Genomic DNA, 8,214 nt, shown 5'->3' on the forward strand with positions numbered 1-8,214 from the left:
TTCTCCAAATTATCAACATTGTCTTCTAATTATACTCCGTAAAGTTGAGAATCTTGTACATGGGGTGGTTCGGTTGTGGCGGCTTTGAAATTATCTTTAACCAAAACCGACCCGTATTTTGCGGTTTTCAAAAATTCATTAAATCAACCCACCGATTATGTCGGTTATTAGTTAAAATGGGTTCGGTTATGTCGGTTATAGTTCGGTTAATGGTTATGGCGGTTAATTTGCACACCCTTAGGGTGGATATACCTTTGTAGTTGGCCGGGGTGTAAAAAAAACAGTATTTTATTCATTTGACCATTTGCAAACGGTCAATTCCATTACAAAAAATAATTAACAAATTAATATAATATAAATACCCAACCCAACCTACTTAAATAATTCAACCATTTTCACCATTTCATATACTAACACAACCTTTAAAAACCAATATCATTCAACTTTCTTTTCTAAAAATGGATTCGACAAATACTTCCGACATGGTGGAACAATTTATTGATAATAAGAAGAAGATAGTTGCGATCAAACAAGAGACGACAAAGAAGGAGGCTGAGGTTATGAGTGAATTTTGATCCATGGCAAATAAAAGCTTATGGTTCTACTAGTTCTTGGTCGCGCACGAGACGGTTGTATATCGTTTGAGATCATGAGGCCGCGAACGGTCTTTTGATGCAAGACTACTTCAACGGCTCGCATAGATACGATGACGCTAAGTATAAACGTCGTGTTCGGATATCTAGATGTTTATTTTTCGCATCGCGGAAGATTTGGAGCGAGAATATTCGTATTTTCAACAAAAATGTGACGCAAGAGGGTATTTAGGATTCACCGCTATCAAATAGTGTAATTCGGCGCTACACGTCCTCGCATACGGGAATAAGACTGACATCAATGACGACTAATTAAAGATGTCGGAGAAAACGACACGAGATACGTTAAAGATTTTTAGCATCGGTAAAATTTAATTTATCTTAAATTAATTATTTTTGCATCAGTATAATTTATTTTTTTTATATAACTTACTTGTTTTAATTTAAAGTGCTTTAACTATTATTTATATATGATAATAGGAATAGTACAATTATACGGTGGTCGTTATCTGAGGATTCCAACAACGAACGACCTAAGTCGCATATACCATGTACACGAAAGTAAACATTCTTTTCCCGATATGATCGAGAGTTTAGATTGCATGTATTGGGAGTGGGGAAACTTTCCAACCACATGGGGAGGTCAATACACCCGTGGTGACCATGGATTACTAACGGTTATTCTTCAAGTCATTTCTTCACACGACCTTTGGGTTTGGTCAACCTACTTTGGCTCTATCGGGTTCAACAACGACATAAACGTTCTCAACGTGTTGCCCATGCCAGAATATTACATCAGTCGTAGTATACCGATCTTACTGTACTGTGCCAACGATACCTACTACAATCATGGATACTATCTGGGGACTGGGAGGTGGGATATATCCGAAGTACTCGATCATGGTGAAAACGTTTCAAAACCAGATCGAAGAAAAAAGAGAATATTTGAAGAAGACGCAAGAGTCTGCGAGAAAGGGTATCAAGAGGTGTTTGGAGGTTCTAAAAAACATGGCATTATGTGAAAAATCCCTGTCATGTATGGTCGATGGAAAAAATGAGCGAAGCCATGTATACATGTATCAAATTGCATATGATTTTAGAATAACGCAAAACAATATGCCAACACTATATACCAGGGAGCGTTCCAAAACAATTTCCTGAACCAACCGAAGAACAACGAACATGAACCAATCGCGAGTTCACATCAAGTGAAATACATAACCAACTTAAGATAAGACATATTTGGTTTAACACGTTTGGGATAATCATCCATTTGAAGAGGAAGATGATCGACAATACGAAGAAAGTGAAGATTAGTCATAAATTAATATTTTTATATGTACTTTTTTAAAAAAATTTGGTGTATATTTTTTATTTTAATATTTCTTTTTAATTTTAATATATTTTTTAATTCATTTAATTTAATGAAATTTTTTTATTTTAATTTAATGAGTTTTTATATATTTAATTTAATTATAAAAAAAATAATAAAAAAGCTGACGTAGCAATGTGATGGAGCTAAAAATCAAGACAACCCCCCCCCCCTCCCAAATAAATATCATCTCTGCTGATGTGACGCCACGCATCAAAAAACTCCCTCATTTTGTAGCCCTACACTACCTAGAACCTTGTGTTATCTCTTTCTCTATCTTCTTCCATACTTGAAGATTGAAGTACAAATCAAAATGTTTGAGGTACAACTTTTAAATATTGTTAATGTGAGTAATGAATCTATAATTAAAGAGATTCGCTCTAACTTGATCTACAAACTTTACTTATGCTGATGGAGAAAAGGGATGGACAAAGACTAAAAATTTGAAGATGGAAATGAATGTAGAGCTGTCATTGTAAATGCTCTAATATTGACATCTAATGACGAAATAGCAATAGGATGATGTTTGCTATCAAAAATTCAAAATGCTCATATTCCTACTAATTCATAACATCTCAAATTACGGTAACCTAATAAATGAAAACTCCTTTTTAATTATAAAACCCGGTCTGTATTGAAAAGGTGTGGATCTGTAATTCGTCAAAAAAGGTCCAAGGTTGATTACTCTTGGTTAAGACAGTTTTTTATTAAATGAAATATCTCTTAGACATAATTTACAAATCCTTTATACAACCAAATGACAAATTACTCTTGCTTATACTTTGTGCGTTTTAGGATCAAATAGATGTGAACCATGGAGTCATATGGCAACTACAAGACGAGGAGTTGATGGAATCACGGAAACCAATCAACCATGATAACGACGATCCTTATTTTGGTACGTGTGTAAAATCTAAATTGTTTTTTACGACTCAAGATAAAATCAATGTCATTAGAAAGAAGTCTTACTATACTGTTAAAACAATACAAGATATCTACATGACATTCAACTAGCATGTCCACATAAACTTCCAACTCATGCGGTTTTCATCTATAGAATTGTCACATAATTTACTAATTAATGTTTTCTACAATCATAACCTCACTAATTAATGTTTTCTATAATCATAACCAACTATTGCCTTTCAAATGATTTAAAAATCGATTTTGACCACAATTAATTATTTATAACTAATATTGTGTTCCCTTTTTTAAATTGACTATTATTTTAACAATTCAATTATTTGTATATTCAAACAGTTTTTCATTCCACATTATAAATATTTTTCCTACATCTTGTGGTTTTTCAGAGAAAAAGGTAAAATAATCATTATGATATCTACATACTAGTTTTAGAGCCCGTGTAACACACGAGATTATCCAAATTATAAAATTACAAGTAAGAAATAATTACATAACGTAAATGAAAAAATGTATTACATCTATGCTTGTATCTATACTATGTGTATATAAATTGATTTTACTTATATTACAAAATGATTTTTTAAATGAACTTAATAAAAAATGCATGTGCAAAAACGTACCCGAGAACGCTCATTTTATTGAAACTTTCATTGCCAGTATCATATATGTATACTTGAAAGAATTCAGAAAGAAGACTTCTCATACAATAGTAGTTCTAACCACTCAGCCTAAATACTGAAGGAGCGTTATCTTTATTGATGTATTTATCAATTTACAACCCATAAAGGAAAGAAGAACACTAAATTTCAACGAAAGATGTTCTTCAAGAGCTATGTATTTTCTGAGCTAAGCCATGAAAAAGATTTTGATAAGTTTTGACAACATAAAAAATATCATATTAAACCATTAAATTTTGAGAATATTTTACTTCATTTGAGCATAGTTTTACATGACATGCTGACACGACTGTTTCAAATTTGATACAAGTTAGAAGCATTGATAGGCTTTGGGGTGGCATGTCGTAAGTATTTACTATCTATTCTTAACATTTAATAGTGAGGGGAAAATAGTCAATTTACCAAATCCCGAACCTTTTGATTTTTTTCAAAAATGTCTTTGAAGTTGAAACCCAAATCATGATTAAAATTATAGCTTTCATCTGTTTGACATTTCAAGTTAACACTTTGAACCCGCAACGAATTTGACGATTAATATATTTGCATTCTCAAACTTTCAAAAATACTTAGATTCCTCATTTTTACCCATAACAAATTTTGACCTAAATATAGTTAACTTGTACCAAACAATTTATTTACCAATTTTTTACTGTAAAACCAAATTTAAGTTCCACAAAACCCGAAACAATCCTTAATAAAAAAACCAAGAAATTAAATATGATAAACTTTGTTATATATGAAAGTGACTGGTATATATTTACTAAATTAACCGAAAAAATAAAATTGATAGAATTAAAGCATATTTTTAATATAAATTCATATGACAATTTACAATAATAGTTATTGATAAATGGATTGATTTATAAAAAAAATGAATCAACTTTTAAGCATAGATTTATGATTTAATAGTTTTAAAAATTACTTTGTAAAATGAAAGCATGTTCGAGTTTTGTTTTTTTATAATCTTTAACAATATACATAGTAAAATATGTTAATGATAACATTTGAAATTATATATTCTTTTCAATCTTTAACAACACATAATTTGTTGTTAATTTTTGGATTTCACCAAGTATTTTGGAATTTATAGGAAAATAATATGCTAATATCTTTTTTTATAAAATTATAAAAATGTATAAATATAATATAAATAAAATATAAAAATAAAGTGAATTAAGATCTTTATTTTGGAGGGAAAATAGTTGTGAGGTATAACCACAAACTAATACGTGTCACAATTATTTTTACTTTATTAGAATAGTAGATATATAACGATTGAAATATTTGTCACATATGTGTATCACGGGCCAGTATCATAGTTTATAATTTTACGTGATAATCCTTGACTTGATATTCACGAATTGCAAATTCCATTTACAATGCGTGAAAATTTCCATTCATTTTCATTTCTCATATTTTTCTGCAGTAATTAAAAATATCAAATGTCATAGAGAATGAAATAAAGATATATAAAATAACTATACAACTTTGAGAATGAAATAAAGATATATTTAAAAAATTAAATGTTCTATTATATTTTTATTTTTTTAATTAAATAATAAAATGAAAAATATGTTGTCAGTAGAAATCAAACACGCTATATTGCTTTTAAAACATTTTTGACTTACCAACTTAACTAGGACTAATTGATGTTAGCATTCTCTTTTTCTTAATTGTTATAGATTTATAACCTTCCATTTTAAATTCTTTTAAAATACAAATAAAAATTATTCTTACTAATCTATGTATACTAGAAAATCATTTATATCTTATAAATCCATGAGATATGTTATTATGTATATTATTAAATTTAATTATTTTATTTTATTTTTTAATCACATGTGTATCACACCAGCTTTATCTATCCTAGTAAATAATATTTCTCTTGAAGATCTAAACTTGGGTTAAAAGTTATTTTGGAACCAGCCGAACAAAGATACATTTTGAGCCCAACCCAATAAATGAGATGCTAAAGCCTAAAGGTTTTGTGTCTTTTTGGTGGATACAACCGAAAAAAAAGAGATAATAATATTGTGGGATTTTATTGGTGTTATGTTATAGAAAGTTCGATGAGTCGGTGCCAATCAAGTATCCAACACGTATAGCATATTAAAAAAAAGAACCTGTTATTAAATTATGGTATGGTAAATATTGTGAGGCATGTTATTTTAATATGGCTGATATGTAACACTAGTGGCCGTTGTCACGTGTTGAGGCATTGATGGTAACGTGGTTATGTACGTAAGGAGAAACATTGTTGAAGTTTGTAAGAGTCGAAACAACGAGTTTTCAAATTCTCAGAATATTGGTTTCATGATAAAAACAAAATACATAAATAAATTGAATTCAAATATACTAATAGAATTTGAATTTAAAAAATATAATATTATAAAACAATAAAAATATGATTGTCTTTAAATTAGTTTAAAAATAAAGAAATAAATAAATAAAGAGAAATAATATATTTTGAAACCTTTAACAATTATTAGTTACCAAATATAATATTTGGATAAATTACAATGATACCCTAGAACATAATTTAAATATAAAAGAAAAGGAAAAAAATTGATTGGTTGTAAATTTGTAACGATTTCTCGTACTGAAAACACTTGTGAAATGAACCTAATCATATATATATATATATATATATATATATAGGGTTGATTTCTTTTGAGAACCGCTTTGAGTTTTAAGAACTCGAAAGAACTCAACGTAACATTTTTTTTTCTGAAATTTTTTTACACATGTGTAATACGTAAGTGTAAGTGATGTACAAAAAATTACGGTATTTTTTACACATCGAATCGACTTTTTACACATGTGTAACTAACGTTTAAACTTGTGTAATTTTCAAAAATACTTATTCTCTCTCATGCTTCATTTTTTAATTAAGTTTAATCTCAGCCACATATTCTATATCATTTAATTAAATGTATGGTTCAAAATTGAGTTCTTAAAGTTCTTAAAACTCACCATGGTTCTCAAAATAACCCTCCCCTATATATATATATAGGTTTAAGTTCAAGAAAGAAATGAAATTACTGCGAGAAATGAATATGATCCACTAGTTTTATTTTAGGTTTTAAATGTTTAAATATAAATGAAAAAGATATAAATGTAGCAATAAATGCACAATCTCTCTCCGATTAATATAAGTATAATAAATCTCTCTCTAACTAATATATACATAATTTAACTAAAATAATTAAAAAGATAAAAACACTAATTTAGTTAACATAAATAATAAAAAAATTATCATACAAATGTGTCCAATAAATATAAACAATAAAATATAGAACATAAAAAAAGTTATATAACCTACACTTGTTTTGAGCAATAAAAACGTACAATATACAAAAAAACATACAACTTACATATTAAATTCGACATCAACAATTATATAAACTACACATATATACACATATCCTACACGTGTGTAGGTTGTATGTATATTTCACATTTAATGCAAACATATGTAAGATAGGTTTTTGTATTATTCATCACAATGTAACTACGTGTTGATGGATATTGATATGTTGATTAGGAAGAAATTGGCTTTAAATAGAAAATTTTTTTAATGTATGAATAAATTGTATTTGTGTAGGATAAAGTTTTCATGTGTAGATCATATATTTTCGTGTGCGTGTATATTTTATTGATGATGAATTTTGTGTGTATGTTATATGTATTCTTATTCTCAGAACAAGTGTAGGCTATATATTTTTGTGTATGTTTTATTTTTTTTGTTGATATTTAATGCTAACACACGTAAAATAGTTTTATATATTATTTATCACAATGTAACTACGTGTTGATTGATATTTATATATTGAGTTGGAAGAAACTTGGATAGAAAGAAATTTTAACTTATGAATAAATTGTACTTGTGTAGGATAAATTGTACTTGTGTAGAATAAATGAATTCTTAATATTTTTCAATTATAGTAATTTGATTAATTTATTAATTTAATAGATATATTAATTGAAGAGAGAGTTGAATTTATAGTTTCTTAATTAATCTTGAAACTTTTAAAACCTAAAATAAAACTAGTGGCCCATATTCATTTCTCGCATTTCTCGCAGTAATTTCATTTCTCTCTTGAACCATCCCATATATATATATATATATATATATATATATGTATGTATGTATGTATGTATGTATGTATGTATGTATGTGCGTGTGTGTATATATATATATATACTAGTCGGATACCTGCACGATGTTACGGGAAATAACATTTTAAGGTTGTTATCGAGCCAAGGCTAACTCTACTCGAACTTTACACAAAGCCGACCCAGCTTAGCTCCAAATTAAAGTTGAAATCTTAAAGTCGAGTTCTTCTTGATTATTTTGATATTTATATAATTTGAATAGTATTAATCATATTTTTATAAAGCATAAATAATGAAAACAAAAATCAAAAAATAAAATAAAAAATAAAGTTGAGTAGTATTTGAATATACACGATGGCTTAAAGTTTTACATTAAATAGTAGAATATATTGATAAATGGTGAGAAACTTTTATAACCGTGACAAGTTTTTTATGTTTTTATCACATAGATAAAGGGTTAGATGTGTAACTAATAGAAACATCAAATTGTAAACATTTAGCATTTAAAAAACTTGTACATTCATGCAGTAAT

This window comes from Bidens hawaiensis, unplaced genomic scaffold (assembly GCF_021521415.1).
Source record: "Bidens hawaiensis isolate Kalapana, Puna unplaced genomic scaffold, B.hawaiensis_p1.1 tig00009985_1, whole genome shotgun sequence".
In the NCBI taxonomy this organism is placed as follows: domain Eukaryota; kingdom Viridiplantae; phylum Streptophyta; class Magnoliopsida; order Asterales; family Asteraceae; genus Bidens; species Bidens hawaiensis.